The sequence below is a fragment of the Larus michahellis genome, chromosome 1 (genome assembly GCF_964199755.1).
Source record: "Larus michahellis chromosome 1, bLarMic1.1, whole genome shotgun sequence".
In the NCBI taxonomy this organism is placed as follows: domain Eukaryota; kingdom Metazoa; phylum Chordata; class Aves; order Charadriiformes; family Laridae; genus Larus; species Larus michahellis.
The window spans coordinates 148543869-148560762 of record NC_133896.1 but is presented as its reverse complement, the minus strand read 5'-3'; the positions used below and the strand labels follow the sequence as shown (position 1 = coordinate 148560762).

The 16894-nt window shown below is 44.5% G+C and overlaps 1 protein-coding gene across 5 annotated transcripts in view; it reads left to right on the top strand.

Annotated features, from left to right (window-relative positions):
- The first annotated feature begins 1131 nt into the window (after window positions 1-1131).
- JADE3 (jade family PHD finger 3) overlaps window positions 1132-16894 on the top strand; it is a 70659-nt gene continuing 54896 nt past the window's right edge. For 2 of the 5 annotated variants that reach the window (XM_074607905.1, XM_074607897.1), the window contains exon 1: window positions 1132-1427. The gene's annotated coding sequence lies outside the window, so the exon portion shown is untranslated. Of the gene's footprint in view, window positions 1428-1544; window positions 1630-1926; window positions 2117-16894 lie in introns of those variants that run through there. The other 3 variants (XM_074607917.1, XM_074607880.1, XM_074607912.1) reach the window with 2 other exon arrangements.

Sequence of the window (16894 nt, the reverse complement as noted above, 5' to 3'; positions counted from 1 at the left end):
ACTTGGTGGAGCAGGCGGGAGGCCGTTGAGCTCGATGGAACATTTGGCCTGAGACAGTGCCTCCTTTCTTATGATCCGTTTCACCTCATGCTGTCTGGAAACACTGCAGAAGTGCAGTTCAGGCATGCCAAACCATCCCTGCCATGCTTGCTCTCATCTTTTCATTCCTTTTCCTTTGTACTCCTCATTATATTCTTGCTGTTTCTTCTCTGTGCCTGGCCTAGAGAGGAGGGTTGTATCCCATGTTTGAGACCCCAGGTTTGATTTCCTTCTCTGCTGGTTTTGGTAGCCTTTCCACACCTCTGTTACTGTGTGCACGGAGAACGGGGCTGCAGCGGCCCAAGGGTGTCTTCCAAATAAATCTCTTTGCAGCAGTCCCTCTGGGAAGGAAGGCAACAGGGGTTTACAGTGCATTTGTTGCAAGTGATACTTGGCAATAGCAGTATGGGAAACGTATGTGGGTGTAGGGCCTAATAATGGAGGAGGTTTGCCAAATTTTTGCTGTTGTTTGCTTCCTTCTAACTGATGCTGCCTACTGTGCTTTCTATCAAATGTTGGTTCCATGGGGAGCTCTGTCATGGGTTGAACAATTAACACCAAGAGCTCGTTGAAGGCTGCCCAAAGGCAGACTTTATGCTTGTTGTTTTACAAGTTGTGCCACTTGTGTAAAATGTTCTCAGTTTAGCGCAGGAATGGGTGCACGGCACCCTTGGGAGCTGTGGGAAGGCAGGTGGGGTGTGTCATGGCCACTAGCCACCTCTGCTCCCAGTTGCCCGGCCCAAAGTTGCCAAAGGCCTGGGTTGCTGGTGGCTTCAGGGACACGGGCCGGGCGCTGCCACTCGCTTTCCATCTGCTCCGGGCCCCTCGAAGGGAGAAATCACCTCCCTCCTCTCACCCGGCTCCGGGCTCCCCTCAGCCCTGCCGCCTGCCTGAGGGGCCGAGGCCCAGGCCTTCCTCTCAGGCCCCTTCCCGCCGCCGGCCGGCGTTCCGCCGGCGCAGCTGGCAGGAAGGCCGGGGCCGGCCCGGCGCGGCGCGGGCAGGGAGGGAAGGGGAAGAGGCGGGGCCTGCGGCCCAGCAGTGTCAATAATACAATAGGGCTCTTGTGCGCCCGCCGCCGCCGCTGGAGGAGGCGGCGCGGGGCGGGCGCGGGGCCGGGGCCTGGCTGCGGGCGCGCCGAGCAGCCGGCACGCAGGGCGGGAGCCGCCGCCGGCCAAGGGCCCGGGCGGGCGGAGGCGATGCGCGCCGGCGCGGGACGGCACCAGCAGCAGCCGCAGCGGGAGCAGCAGCAGCAGCCGCCGCCGCCGCGGCGGGAGCGCCAGCGCCAGCCCTGACGGCCGCGGCCGCCCACGCCGGCGAGTAGGGGAGGAGAAGGAGGAGGAGGCGGCGGCGGCGCGCCGGGCCGTGCCGTGCCGCGCCGGCGGCGGGAGGTGAGCGCGGCCCGGGCTGCCCGCATGGAGGCGGGGCGGGAGGCGGGCGCCGGGGCCGCCAGGGCCGCCGCGCCGGGCCTGTGCGCGGGGGAGGCGCCGGGCCTGCGGCGGGCGGGAGGCGGCGGCGGCGTTTGGCGCCAAGGCCGGGCAGGAGGAGGAGGAGGAACCGGCTGTGAGAGGGGGGAGGCGGCGGGTCCTGCGGGTACGTGGGGCGCAGAGCTGGGGCGGGGGTGGTGGGCAGCCGTGCCGGGCGGGCGGCGGACCCCTCCGGCGTGAGTGTTGCGGCCCCGGCCGCGTCCGGAGGGAAAAGTTGCGGCGGTTCCCCCGCCCCGCCGGAGCCGGGCCGCCGCTCCGCCCCCGCGCTGGCCGGGCTGTGCCCGCGGGGAGGGGGGCGGCGGGGCCTGGGGCAGGAGCAGGGCGGCGGCGGCCCCCGGCGAAGCGCCCTTTTGTTCGCCGCAAGCCCGGAGCAGGCGGCCAGCCGGCGGTCCCCGAGCCGGCGGGGCCCTTGCGGAGCGCGGCTGGGCGTGGCGGTGGGGCGGAGGGACAGGCAGGCAGCCGGGCAGACAGACAGACAGGCAGGCAGGCAGCCGGGCGCTCGTCCGCTGCCTTGCACCGCTCCGCCAGTACGTCGAGGAACTTGCTAGAACTGAGTTTGACAATGAAGCGGTAGCGCAGCCCGCCGCGCCGAGGTAAGTTTTGTGCCGGGCGGCGGGTGCGGAGACCGGCCCAGCGCCCGCGGGAATAATGGGGAAAATACTGAGGAAAATAATGGGGACGGGATGGTCCCGGCTCCGCTTCTCCGCATCAAAACACCTTCCCGCCTCGGTACGGTGTCTCGCTGGAGCAATGCTCGTCTCTCTGCAAAGGCACGGATGGCTCCGTTGTGCGGCGACCCGGGATGTAGCGAAAGTCACACTCGCAAATAATTCTGTGGTGGTTAATGGGAGAGTTGGGTGCAGGGTGTCTTAAAATACATCTCAATGGGAAGAATAAATACTCCTTTTTTTTGTTTTCAACTGCAGTTCTTTTATGAAGAGCATTTATAGTTATTTGAAGAGTTCAGCTGTTGTTCACAAATTGTTTTAATGAGTGGCCACGCACTCTAATTAAAATATTGCTAAATTAGTGCTGTACTTTAAAACCGTGTTGTTTTTCTTGTTCAGGAGAAAGGGATGCTGGAGGTGGCATCCAGTTGTGATTAGAAATCCTGCGATTAAAATATACTAGAAACTTGAAAGCTATTGATGCCTCTCTCTTCACGTAAACTAAAATGGAAAGATTAAGAGAACTGTATTTTTTCTTGGTGCATGCGAAGTGTTTTGTCTGCAGCCAACTTCTTATGTCATATTGATGCTTGTTGTGGGCTGTTCTGTTGAGCATCTCGAGCACACCTGCTAATCTCTACAAAGCGAGACCGTATCTTAGTGAGATGGTTAGAACTAACCTGAAAATGTGAGAGCGCGCCGGATGGGTTTAGAGAGGAAAGGGCACTTGGACGAAGGCGCGTCAGCATAACTATCAAGCCCGCCACAGAGTTCCTTAGCAGGGCATCTGAAAAGCCTTTGCCTGCACTTACTAGAGGAAGAAAACGCAATTTGTAGTTGCTTTAGTTAAGAAAGTGCTGTTTCAAATTAAAAGCAAGTTAGTGTTTTTAGGATACAAAGTTTTGTGCTTTTTTTTTTTAACTGAACTTCTGACCTCTTTCTAGACTAGGCATGACATGCCCTGTTTTTAATGCCAATGAGGAGCACAAGAAAGCTCTCTTTGGAGAAAGTTGGGCTTTGTATACAGCAAAAGTCATCAAAATAATTAGAACTGTTTCTGTTACCTGTCCTTTGTTTGATGTTTCCTTTTTCTAAGTTCCTTTTATGGAACAGGCCTCCCCCCCACCCCCAGCAGGAAAAAGTTGGGTCAGTAAGTGCAACTGTGAGGGGTTTTTTGTTTGTTTTATTTCTGTTTTGTACTTGTAGCAGATACCTGCAAAGATTTGCTGGAGAGCTGATGCAGGAACTTTCGCAGTGGCGTTTATTGGCAAGGATGCACACTTATTTGGGATCTTGTTAAAATCATGAAAATCCTCTGTGAACATAATAATCTGGGCTAAAGGATCTCAGTGAAGTGTTAGAATAAACCCAGCTTTTTCCTTCTCTGCGTTTCTATGGACTTCCTCTCTGTGGCAGAAAATCAGGAAGTTTCTGTCTGGGATTTATTGGGATACCTGGGATTGTTGTGGGCTTTTTGTTTTGGTTTTCAAAATACACATAGTTTTCATAGAGCTGGCTGGTTTGCTTACAGAGGAGAGTTTACAAAGGCTGCTTGGCTACAAGTGAGGATTATTTTTACCTGTATGGCTTTATCTATTTACACCTAGGCAGGCACGCGTGCGTGTGGCTCCTGAAGCAGCTACCACGTGCTGAGTGCTGTAGAGCATTTATCCAAGGGCTTGCTGCAGCTGGCCTGTGGGGTGTCCTGACTGGTGACCTGAACTCTTGGCTGGCGTGACCGCAGATGTCTGAGGTCGTGGTGAAAACGGATGGATTTGTAAGACCTGCTGGTGAGAAGTGAAGTTGAACGCTGTACAAGCTGCCTTGAGTTTGAGTTCCAAATCGATACCCCTATGATGTTCACTGTGGTCTATTTAAGTAGCTTATTTCAATCTTTGAAATTAATTTCTGACCATCATGCCCCAGAGGGTAAGGAGCACAGCATGGTGTCTGTACATTTTCATTTAGCTTGGCAAGACCTGGGATATATCCAGAGGAGGAACAAGTACCTATTTTTGTAGTGTGTCTTTTATGATCCATGGATGAAAAATCTTACATAAACCTCTGTTTCTGTGGTGTGTCTTTCTCCTTGAGTCTGTAGAAGTCTCTAGAAGTTGGTATGTGGTTTTGGGGCTCTTACCTGAATAGATTTGATAGGGTAGCGTTAAGCGCACTCTAAAGGAAATACAGAGCAATTTAATAATGAAGAATGTTGTATTCAACTGCAATTTAAAAGTTAATATTTTGTTAAGCGTGGGTATCATTCTTTCAATGCATTTTATAACCAAAAACTTGCAGTTTTGTCTATATCAGTAGTGGTGTTGCTTTTTGGCTGGCATTATAGACAAAAATGGACTTAGACAAAACTTGCCATTTGATCATGCCAGCTTAATCTCTCCCTACTCTCACAAATTTTGCGGGAGATACAGCTAAGGGGACTTGGGGGCTTTTGAATTTCTGGAGAGGGGAACCCTTCTTCTGAAATAGTGTGGCGTTTCTCTTTTCTGAGGATTTGAAGTGTTTATAACACTTGAGGCTTCATGTAATTGGAGACTTAAATGCAATTTTGACATACTTTACTTAAAATGGAAACTAACAAGTTAATAATAGTTCTTATCGGGGGATATTTATGTAATGGAAGCCAACAGATGCTATTTGCATCTTGAAGAGCTGATGTATAAAATGTTACGTCAGGGCACTGGCAGGTTTTGTGCTGGTGAAGGCTGGGTCAGGTGGGAGTGGGAGATGCCGGAGATCTGTAGGGCTTGATGGCACCTCTGAAAAGTGAGATAACTGGATGAAATTCTGCATTTTGGCACACAGCTGATTTTAACTTAGTGCTGCTATTTAAAATAAAAAGAGGGGGAGAGGTGACTTCTATATTTATCCGTGTTAAATGATCAATTACACTGTCACTTTAAAATGACTTTTCTTTATACTCTCTTCTAGCTACAACTGCGCATTTGATGTTCAGAACCCCTAAAAATTGTGTTCTTAGATACTATTTTTATTGATACTTCAACTCATTTCAGCTTTAAGATGGTATCTGGCAAAGAAGTTTTAGAAATGTAATGTGACAGTCCGGGCGTTGACTTTTGTGGAGATATCAGACCCACACGTTGCTGGCTCTGCCTTGCCACAACTGTGTAATTACTAACCACCTCCCTGCTTCCCTGGGCTGTTCTCTCTTCCATATTTATTTACTTACAACTCACCCTTGTCTAGATGGCATCTGAACTTTTCCAGCATTTAAGATCTTATTTCAGTGTGTAGGAGACCGAGAATTTGGAGATTAGAGCAGGCTGGGACGTGTGATCTTGGGCCTAACGAAAGCTGCTGTGTTTGTAGAGCTATATACAAGCTTTACTTGGATTTAAAAGAAGTGGAAGAGACCATGAGCTGCGAGCGTGGCTGCGGAGGCTCCACTGGCAGCTGTTAAGTCGCCCCGTTCAGAGAAGCAGGAGAAGGTGGGAGGATAAGCTCATGACTGATGATGCTATTTGTTATAACTTTCTCCTGGATTAAATACTGGGATGCTTGCCTTAGGTCGTTAAACTCTGTTTGAAAACTTTGGAGTGCTTTCCTTCTTTAAAGTACACCTGTTACAGCATTAGATTACAGAGCTGTGTTTCTTTCTTATTGAATTGAATGCTGAACATAACATATTGTGTAGTTAATGCCTCCTTGTGTTTTAATTAGAGCTGTAGGGAGATGTTAAAAAACAGGTTTATACACATGCCTGACTGGTTGCTAAAATGAATATGCTTGTCACACGGTCCTGAGGGAATTATGCATTATTTTGCTGATCTACTGTCCACGGCTTTCCTCCTCTCCTGCCCCCTTCTCTTCTTTTTCCTTTTCCCCCCCCTTGCTCTAACAAATTCTTGCTTGAATGTTTTCTGAGGGTCTGCCGTATCTGCTAAAAGCTCCTGACAGTGGGGTAGCCTTTGCTGGTGAAAGGCTTGGGCTCTTGTTCATGTCCTAGAGAGCAGTTTCACGCCCGCGCAAGTGGTTTGATGCACAGCAAGTCTAACAGCTTTCAAGGGTTAGCACTGTGCAGTGGGTGAGCAGACGCCGGGATACCTTGGATGCTCCAGAAGGATGGGTGGTACCCCACTTACCAGCCTCTGCAAAGCAAAGCAACTGACGAGGAGCGTTCCTTGCAAATAGTTAATTCTGTGTGACTGTGTTGCAAAGTGTTTTCCAGGCTGTGTATTAAATTTGCAGGTAGGTCTTGTTTTGGAGTATGCTGTTGGGTAGATGATCAAGTAGTGAAAGGAAAACTTCTGTGTAGGACATGCCTGTGTGCTAAGTAGCTTTTGATTATGTTATATGAGTACTGTATGATGGAAATGCTTTAAAATATGCAAATAAGTGATGTATCTGCTACAAATCTTAGACAAAAAGTTTTTTGCAAAAGGCATTCTAGTTGTTAGGTTGATACAGTAACATGGGTGTTCAGGAGCACTTGAAAAATCATAAACTCTGAGCTTTCATTCATACCGCTTTAAAAATGGTAGTATTGGTTTAACCAATTTTTAAATAATTTTAAAGACCAGGCAATTTTAAAATAATGCTTGCTTTAAAGAGCATGAAGATATTGAAAAAACTATTATTTTTAATGCACAAATATTTAAACCTTTCCTACCTATCAAGTATAGCAGAATAAAAGACAGTATTTTTTCTATGGAGCAGCAGAAAGAATCTTACATTTTGAACCACTGGATACCAAAACATATAGAAGTGTGTTTCCTGACATGGGAGGGGAAAAAAATGTCCCTAGTGGGATTACTTGTGGTTTTTAATTCTCTTTATTCTGCTTTTAACTGCTTGTATTTCTTTAATATTCTTCCAGTGTTGATTTGCAGGCTTTGATATCAAAGTGGCTGTGGAGGATTCATCATTTGAAATAGTGCCATGTCCCACCCAGATTTCAGCTTTAATGCAAAAAAAAAAAAAAAAAAAGACAGAGAGAGAAGAAACCCCAACAAAAACCTTGTGGAGCTACAGTATGCAAGTGAGTTATGGATACGCACAAGAAAATGGTAGGCTCAGCAATTATCTGGTGAGGAGGAGCCTCAGCAGAAAGAGAGGTAGGAGTAATACCTCTCCCACTTTTATTAATACTTGCAAGGAAAGAGGAGTAACAAACTGTACTCCTGTTCCTGCTTTCATGCAAATAGGCTCTTTTCCCAGCAAGCAGTTGACTGAAATAGTGATAACAGGTGATTACTCCACAGTGCAATGTAAACCTTGTTAAGTGTTGTTTGATAGGAAGGAGGAGAAATGTTCATTTCAAGCACAGAAAAGAGTTTTCTGTGTGTTTTCAAGAATGCAGACAGCTGAGTGCTGGTCTGAGAAGGGAAAGGTTACTGGTTCTCACGTTGCTACTCTTTGATAACATTAACCTTGTTTGGGAGAGTTCTATCAACTCTTGAGCTTCAGCCTAATTCAGTTGTATTCTTTTACAAAAATCAAATTGACTGACATTTAAGCAACTGAAAGGCAGATACTTAAACCTGATAATGAAGTTGCAGTCTTCCTTGTGTTAACAACATAATCATTTCCAGCGTAGCATGAAATGAGCAATCTTAAGAAGTAAGTGAAGCATTTTGCCTGACAAATTTGAACTTGCATCTCTGCAATAGAAGGTGCTAAGAGTGAGGGAGGAACTAAAAGGTTGGTCTTAATACAAGGTGCTTGTTTATGAGCAGCAATATTGTAATGGCTGGTGGCATTCATAGGAAGTAAAAATGCACTCCTGCTTAGGAGTGAATTCTTCTCCTGAATTGATTCTTCTGTGGAAATTATTTTTGCAAAATATTTTGTGCGCATTACAGAAATTAATTTTATGTACTTTCTTTGGTTAGTGCTTCTTCACTGTTCTTGGCTGAAAAAGAAAAGAAAAAGGTGAAAAAACTTGTGGGATGAAATAATTCCAAATTTTTTTATATAAATAAAAATAATGCAGGATGGTTTTGTGTGCTTTTTGCATCTGATATCCATCAATTTTGGTGGTTTTATTTTGTTGGTTTTCGTGTTTTTTAAGACCTCATACTATAGTTTCCCAAAGACAATTTGTGAAAACTTAAAAGTTTTTCTTTATTCAGGTATTTTTCAGGTGTGTTGAAGGTATTTGAGTATGTTGAAGTTGGTAGTAAGCATGACATTTTTGATCAAAATACATTCTTTTTATACAGCTAGCGTACAAAGAGTTTACTGACGGTGGCAATTGAAGGAGATTTTGCCAGTGACTAGCGGGTTACATCCATGTATGTTTCTGCAATTTTGGTGGAAATATGACTTGCTCTAATCATATCTATATGCCTATACAGAGGTGAAATAACTGTGGAACAACCGTTGCCAAACATGAAGACTCTGGCCTCAGCTCAGTGAAAGAGGAGGAGGTTAAAAATTACTTTATACATCAGTACTTAGTGTATTCTCTCTTTCCTTTGTTGCTTAAAACTGTATATATATGGTTCTTCGCTAGATCTGACGGGTGGTGTTTTCATTTTTCTTCCTCTGTAAATGCCATAAAACTTCAGAAGGTGGGACGTGAGTTATTAGAAAGCTTGCACTCCTGACAATCAGCTCAGTGTCAGTCAGAGCCCCGTGACTCCCATTACATGGATTAATCTGGTTTAAGTGCTGTCTTAGATCCTTTGTTTGGCGTCTTCTGTGTACTCGTTCTAGATTTTCAGGAGCCTCTATATGTAACAGCAAATGGGTATCCAGGAATTTAGGTTGCTGAAGTCTAATAGCTTTTGCAGGTGCCATTTCATTCTCTTTCTAAGATTATTGAAATAAACTTGTTTTCTGCGCATTCACTTCTGCATGCATGACTTTCACATTTCAAACAGTCCACTTTTGAGGTACGAATGGGTTAAGCGTTGGAAAAAATGTCTAAAGTAAATAATAAAAAAAAAAAAATCCTCAAGTGAACGCGACAACTTGAACATGATTTATAGTTCCTACTTATCTCTCCCAGCCATGTCTTTGGTGCCTTTGTAGTCTCCTGTTGGCTGTCCCCTCTTCTATTTGCCTTGACTTCCCAACTTTTTTATTGTTATTGGAGAAAACAGTGTTTCTAGTGAGTGTCTCACAGTCTTCTGGTGACCCTATAAATCAGCTAGGTCAAATTTAATTTGTCTCTTGTACCAGACTCTAGACACTATGGACTTCCAGATTCTTTGCAATTGGCCTGAAAATATTTTGGCATACCTTTTGGGATGTGTGGGTTTTTTTTTTTTTCCCAAATGAGATTTGTATAGGTTTGCTAGGTCAGATGAAGAGGGGATTTTTGCTCATCAGTGTTTTTATGTGAGGTGTTATTTTTTTTGTGGCTAGTACATTTGTGTGGGTTTACATACGTATATATGTAAAAGCATCATCCACAGAAAAATCAATTTGTATTTTTTAATATTCATAGAAAATAAAGCATTCATGATATAATGCTTTTTTTTTTTTAGTGAACACTTGTGTTGATGAGTGTTTTGCTTGTGTATTTAACAAAAACTTTTGGGCTCTTATGCCTGTACATATGTAAGTTGTGCTTGGTTTAAGCAAGCTGAATCTGTGAGTTTGACTTAAAGTAAATGCAATTGCTGATGTGTATTTTGTGTAGATAATAAGTATGTTTCAAAAGCAAACGTACTTTTACGTATCAAGAGGAACCACTGGAAACACAAGACAGTGGCAAAGCGTTGGTTTAGTGGAGTGCTATGGTTTGAGAAAACCTGTAACAATTTATTGTCATTTAGACAATTATTCTATCACCTGATCACCCCTCCCCACCCGGAAAGGGGAATCAGGGAAAGCAAGGAAACAAAGGGGTTGAAATATAAACAATAATACTGAAGAACCAGTATTAATCCCGATAGTAGTATAAGATATACAAGAATTACACTCAGCCAATTCTATCAGTAGGGAGCTGTGCTCTCCCAGCAGTGGACAGCAAATGTCAGTCGGACACAGCAAGCGCTACAGCTTCGGGAGGAAGGGAAGGGCTCAGGGGTCTGGCACCGGGGAAAGGAGTTTCTCTGGACCGCCGCCATCAAGGGAGAGATAAACTATGCAGCAAACTTTCTAATATATATAGAATGTGATGTTCATGGTATGGAATAATCCTGTTGGCCAGCGTGGGTGAAATGCCCAGGCCTCGCTCCTCCTCATCCCTGCACCTGGCAAGGCTTGAAAACACTGAGACCTTGAATCCCACGTAGCCTAGCTGGCTATAAAGTAAATATTTTCACAAATTCAGACGCTAGAGTCTTCCAAAAGTAGAGTTTTCCCCGACATTAGAAGTGAAGTTAGTCCTGTGTTGCTCAACCCAGGACATGGAGTAACTTTCAAAACGCTTAAAAGTAACCAGTGTGTACTTGTTCTCAAATCCTTTTCTAACCGTTTTCTACCTTATGGTAATTTTTTGTCAAAATGCTTTTTTTTTTCTGTTCTCCTTTTAGGTCATTTTAGGGAATCTGTATTAAGCTCGTTCTATCAAAGAAAACTTCTTTTCTAACAGTTTGAAGGTGTTGTTCTAGTGTAACTACATTATAATGATCAGACCAGTCATATATGTTTAATTCTGAAGAAGTGGCGTTAGCATCAGCCCTTCCATGAGCATTATGCAAGTTGAGCCTACTTTGCTCCTGTACCAGACTTCTTTGGCCACAATAAAGCATCTTTAGGTCTATCTTTCAGAGGTTTTAATGCCATGTTAGGGTGCTCTGTAACACCTCGCCTTCTTCATGAGAGCTGTAATCAGTCAGAATTGTGAGTTTAACTGCATAATGGCCATTCTCAAAGGAGAAAAAGCTCAGCTCCTGTGTTAACTTTCTCTGTTGAGCATTCCAGGACTGACAGGATTATAAAAGTTTTTATGTTTCAGGTAAGCAGAAGTGATGTAAAACTCCGGGAGCAAACCTATTAAGCCAAGTTATCTTTCGTTCCCTCCTCCCCCCTTCCTTGGGTCATTGAGGGAGTTTGGCGGGTGTAGCACAGAGGATGTTGGTGCCGATTGTGTGCCTGAAGTGGAGAAATACCTGTGTGTTGTGGTATTTCCAGCGTTACCTGCTGTCCTCCTCGGAACTGGTGGAAGCCTGTCCATATTGACACGAGTGGCAGTCCCTGTACCTCTAGTTTAACCCTATCTAAATAAATAGCTGAACCATAGCTAAACCATGACAAAAGCTTTGCCTCCATAAAGACAACAGCATTATACAGTGTAAGTCTTATTCTAATAAACCACACAAAATCATAAAGGTCTGTATATTTATAGATAATTTTATTAAAGGTCACATTTTTCCTTTTGACAGTAAGTTCTTCTGGCAGCGGGTGCTCTAAAGGAATAGTTCTCTTGCATTACAGCTTGATCTTGCAGCTTCCCCCCCACCCGTTCCCCAACATATCTGCATCAGGACATTTTTGAGAAGAAATAAACTCAGTTTTTTCACTTAGGAGCTCTGCTGGCAAATTCATCAGACAAATGCCTTGCTAATTTCTGGCTTCGTTTTGACACTGACTTTAATTCCTATTGACTCCACCAAGGCCAAAATTTCCCTGCTTGTTTCTCAGAGCTTGCCATGTGTTTTGTCTGACTGAGCAGGAATGGCTTTGGAAAAGGATTAGTTAGTTGACACAGGTTTCTCTTTCATAGCAGTAAAAAACCCCTAGCCATTTCCAACCATTTAAGATCATCTTCAAGGAAGATTTCATTTTTGGTTGCTGCTAGGGAATTTGCAGCCACAAAGGATGAAATTGACAAAGTCTCATTTACTGTGTTTTCTTGTCTGCTGCTTCATTAATTGTCATTTGATTGTGCTCCGAGCCTTGTGTTTTGTGGTCTAAGTGCAGAGCTTGGGTGCTTTATTTACTTATGGGGTTTCTTTGCAGGGGGAGGTGGTGTGATGATCAGATGTCTGACCAAAAAAGAACAGGGGACCTTTCCGTATGAAATCTCACAAATGCCATTGTCCTGAGTTTGATTCAGTACTTACGATCACTGTGATCAGCAAGTGAAGTTAACACTTTGCTACTTTGCACATCTTTTTTCCTCTGGGAACTGGCTGTCATTCAGTTAAATACTGACTAAATGTTTTGATATGAGGTGAGCTGTTCATCAGGCTGGTTTTGGTTGTTTTTTTTTTTTTCCTGTGGGCACTGAGACCACCTTCAAGATCAGGAAGAAAGAATAAAGAATATAATTTATTAAATTGCTTCTTGTTCAGGATGAGTAACTCAGTGGAGTAACCATAAAAATAGCATGCAGTAATTGGTAAGTGTCAGATGCTGACAACTTTCTTATACTTTCCTCTTGCCATGGCCTTAGCTGTTCTGGGTTAAATAAGATGAAAGGTAATGTGTGTGTTCAGTATATCTGTGCTACTTTAAGTACTCAGATTCCTCGTACCCGGAGCAGTTGAAGAAACTCAAAAACGCATGTTCTGTAGCCTGTAGGAACCCCTGTGTTGTACACTGGTGAGCACTGCAACTTAATGTATCCAGAAAAGGAAAAAAGATCTTTTCTTGGCTACTGTCATCCAGCTGTGAGATAGCTTTCCTCCTGTAATCCAGACATAAATTATTCTTAATCTTTTTTTAAAGCTAACTGATGTCAATCAGTTGTGGGTTAGTTTTGGTTGTTTTTTTTTTCCTCCTTGCATTGACCACAGTAGGAACAGAAGCTTAGCAGGCTCATTTGTTTTGTAAAAGCCGGTGGTGGTTTGAGGCATGAGCTCCTCCTGACACTACCCAGCAGTTGGTGGCCATCCTGCAAGTATGTAGTTGAAGCTAAATGCTATGACATGGATTAGGAAGAGATTGTATGGACAGGTCTTCCAGCAGAGTGGTGGGGATGGCCGTGTCCGCTTGCGTGCTCTAGGTAGGCAGCCGCAGAGTCCTGCAAGGGAAAGGGGTTGAGGGAAAAGGGCTGGGGTTTGGTAGCTGGGGTTGAGAGGGAGGAGGCGTTTGGGGCTGAGTCTCAGTGGACGGGAAGAATGGCTGGGAAGGCAAGGTGCAGAGTCAGGGACAGCCTTTGCAGGTGTGGCAATCGCTGGGGCCTTGCGCGATGCTGAATTGGATGCCTGACAAGTGCATGTGAGGTGAGGTGAGGAGAAGAGGAAGAAAGGTCCGAGCATGGATCTGATTGCCGGAGGTATCTGTTTACAGGGCTGCAAATCAGCAGTTGAATCTGTGAGAGAGGAGAGATTTCTGGCATCGTTCCCTCTTTGGTGTGTGAGCTGGCTGCCCTGAATGCGCTGGGCACTTGGAGTCCTGCTGTAAAAAACTTTCTATTTGTTGCATGGGGAGTTAAAGCCTTATGGGGTTTGTTTCTTCTTCTTGTTCTGGAGCCAGAGATCTAACTTGAAGGCATTGAAGTGCACAATTTGGTATTGCTTCAGTCCAAAGTCTAAATTTGGCCCCTCATCTTTTATACTGTCAGTGTGTGGAGGATTCAGCAAGAAAAAGTGATGCTGCTTTTAGCATTTGTGACTCTCTTGTGTGTGTGGTGGGGTCATGGGACTTGCTGCAGAGTGTATGAGAATGGCATGGCTGTGCCACCAGAAACTTAACATCTGTTAGCATACTTTAGAAGTTCTCACACTTGGTGAATCGTTTTATTTTTTATTTTAGGATCTCCACTAAAGATATCCATAACTGTGCACAAATATAGTTGCATTAAATAACGGAAATTAACTATGGGAAAAGATGCCTCTAGATCATCTAGATGATTGATTCTGAAATGTTCACTTGAACCTCCCTTCAGTATATAACATGAAATAGTACTGCCATCACTTAGCTTTAGGAAATGCACACAAGCACATCTGTTAGGACAGGATGTACAAGTCGAATGAGGTGGGTTGACAGTTAAAATCTGGCTGGCCAACATGTGGCTGTGGGTAACGGCAAGACATGTAGTGTTCCCTTTCCTCAAGAACTGGGTTTGTATTTTTGGCTCCAGATCCTCATAAATAGCCTGGTTTTGCTGGTCTGTGGCTTGCAGGCCTGTTTTCCAGCTCCTGGTAGTGGGTAGCACCAAATGCGTTGGTTACTTCTGCCTGTACCTCATTCCATGACAGGAAGCATCCTGCCAGTTCCCAATATTTTTATCCCAATTTAGCTCTTCTGCTGCAGTCTTCTGCCACGTGCATTTGTGGTCTCTTTCTGTTATCCTCCTCTGCATTGCAATGTGACCTGCTGCAGGGAATACCCACTTCAGAGAGAAGAGCATCCTGCACCAGGCTGAAGTAAGACATCTCCTTAACATTTTGTCCTGAAAAAGGGCATGTACCTGAGCTGATGTACAGTGACTGTCCTCTCATGCAGCTGTACATTGCAGCATCCCTCGATGTCTATATATCCCTTGGTCTCTGATGTAGCAAAGAGAGGTAAGGGTGAAAAAGCTACTTGGGATTGCTTTGCTCTCTCCAAAATGCCGCAATACGCATGCATACTATAGAGTAGCTGATGCTACTTGCTTGCTCCGCAGCAACTTGTCTGTGTGGCTATGTGCAGTCCTCAGTGCAGACAGGCCAAACAAGCCGCTTCGTGCAGTCCTCTCCTCTTTATACTTGGGTCCCATTTGTTGTTGCCTTGCCTTGAGGCTGGTTTGGGAAACACTGAGCCTGAGCATGCAGTCTTGGCAGCGCAGCTACCAGGACTCTTGTCCAATCTTTGTTTAAACGTCAAGAGCTGCAGCCTCCGATCCTTCCCCTGGGCACACGGACCAGCAGTTCTGACTGTCAGGACACTTCCTTAATGCTAAGCCTAAACTTTTTTTGTTCCTTGGATTTATCCCATTACATCTGATCTCTTCCAGAGCCATGCTGGTATATGAAGAATATAAACAACTTTGTGTGCTCCTCAGGTTGAGTGTTTCAGTTAAATCTGCATGTACGTTGGTCTCACTAGCTTTTCCTTTCAGGGCAGTTGTTTCAGCCCCCAACTTACTTTTTTGCATGTGTATGTCAATTATATTGTGTAACAAGTAATTTCAAACACCGAATAAGAAGTTTTGAGTATTTTGCAGAATGGCTGGTGCTATACACGTGCTAAAAAGCTGCTGCGTTGGGTCGCCATCTGATGCCTAGGGGCCCAGGACTTCAGAGTGTTTCATAAAACGGCTTGATGTTACTTGTTAGTTGCCTTATGAAACCTATCCTTCTAGACATCCTGCTGCATTGTTTGTCTGAAAATGGGGTAAGCCACTGTGGGAAATTGTTTTCCCAGCATATTTTAATTGGTTGCTGGGAATTACTAAGTCACTGGTTATTATTAAGAATAGGCTTGTTGCTGCGTAAAGGTGTAATTGAAATATTTTTGTGACAGTGGAAGGAAGTGAAGGTGCTAGACTTGCTTCATTAGATGCATTCCATGTCTCTGACCTATCTTAAGATGAGATGGACTAGCTTTTGATTTTTACAGTGAGATTATGAATTTATACTGAATTACTTTTTTGCTTAAGCCAACATGGAAGAGAGGTTAAAAATTGAGAATACTGACTGTATACTGAGCTGAATACTCACTGTAGTTAGCACCGTTAGAAGCTGGTGAAGAAGCAGCGTCAGATCACAGTTTATTAAAAGCAAAAATTCAGCTCTGTTTGTTATGAATACTTAGTAAGGATTTTAGAAGACTTTCCTTAAAGCTTAGTGACTTTTTCTACTTCTAGTCCCCCTAGGATAGGTATTGCCTAGAAGTATTTCTTCAGTTAAATACGATGGATACTGTTTTGTTATTTGGATACTTGTTCCTATTATGATTTTTCCAGAACTATAACAGAGAGAGTACCATTAGCCTTTGGCTTCATGCTATAATTTATTTATAGTCTCAAAAACTCCTGCCGTTATTTCCTATGCTGTCTTGGTAGATCTTGATCTGCCTTTTGTGAGACGTCTGTGTAATGTTACTGGTAGTCCATAGGGAGCTGGCTACATGCGTTAGATATCTGAAACAGCCTTTAAAAATTTTTTGAATTAATAAAATGATTTTCTAATATTTTCTTTTCCCACATAAGCAGTTGTTATATCCGTGGGATTATTTATTACGAAGGAGATGTGAAGCGTCACAAGACCAGCTTTCTTATTCTGTCTTGAAAGGCATTTGTGAGGTGGGAATTACACAGTAGATGATGCAAGTTACCCAACAACGCATGTTATCAGAAGGAAGCTAGGGAAATGTGGATTAGGTGAAATGCTCGCAGGAATGTTTGTAGCTGCTTAGAAAACTGAGAGGATAGTTACTAATTACTTTCAAACAAGACAGGTGAATTTGGTGGGATGTAAGAGGTCTCTAGGTCCAATATTAATTAATATTTGCCATTAACGATGTGGGTGAAGGAGTGAGGACTCTGCTTATTAAATACCCAGATGAAACTGGGTGGAGCTGTGTGTCAGTTTGAGAAGGTGCTTTGAACTTATAGTTACCTTGGGAGATGGGAGAAGGAGTCTGGAAGGAGGGGTTGGATGGGGCAGAGGAGGGGGCTGAGGGGCAGCTCTGGGGCAGGAGGAGGGTTCGGCTGCACGTCCCCAGGCTGGGAGCAATGGGCCCAGCAGCAAGAACTGCTCATGGCCAGGGCATGAAGCAACGGGATCATGCTGTTGCAAAAGCAAACTCACTGGAGTCTGTGCGTAGGATTATGATCTGCGACTCACATGACAGAAAAGGATGGATTTCTGTAACAAGAGTGTTTTCTGTGTAGGG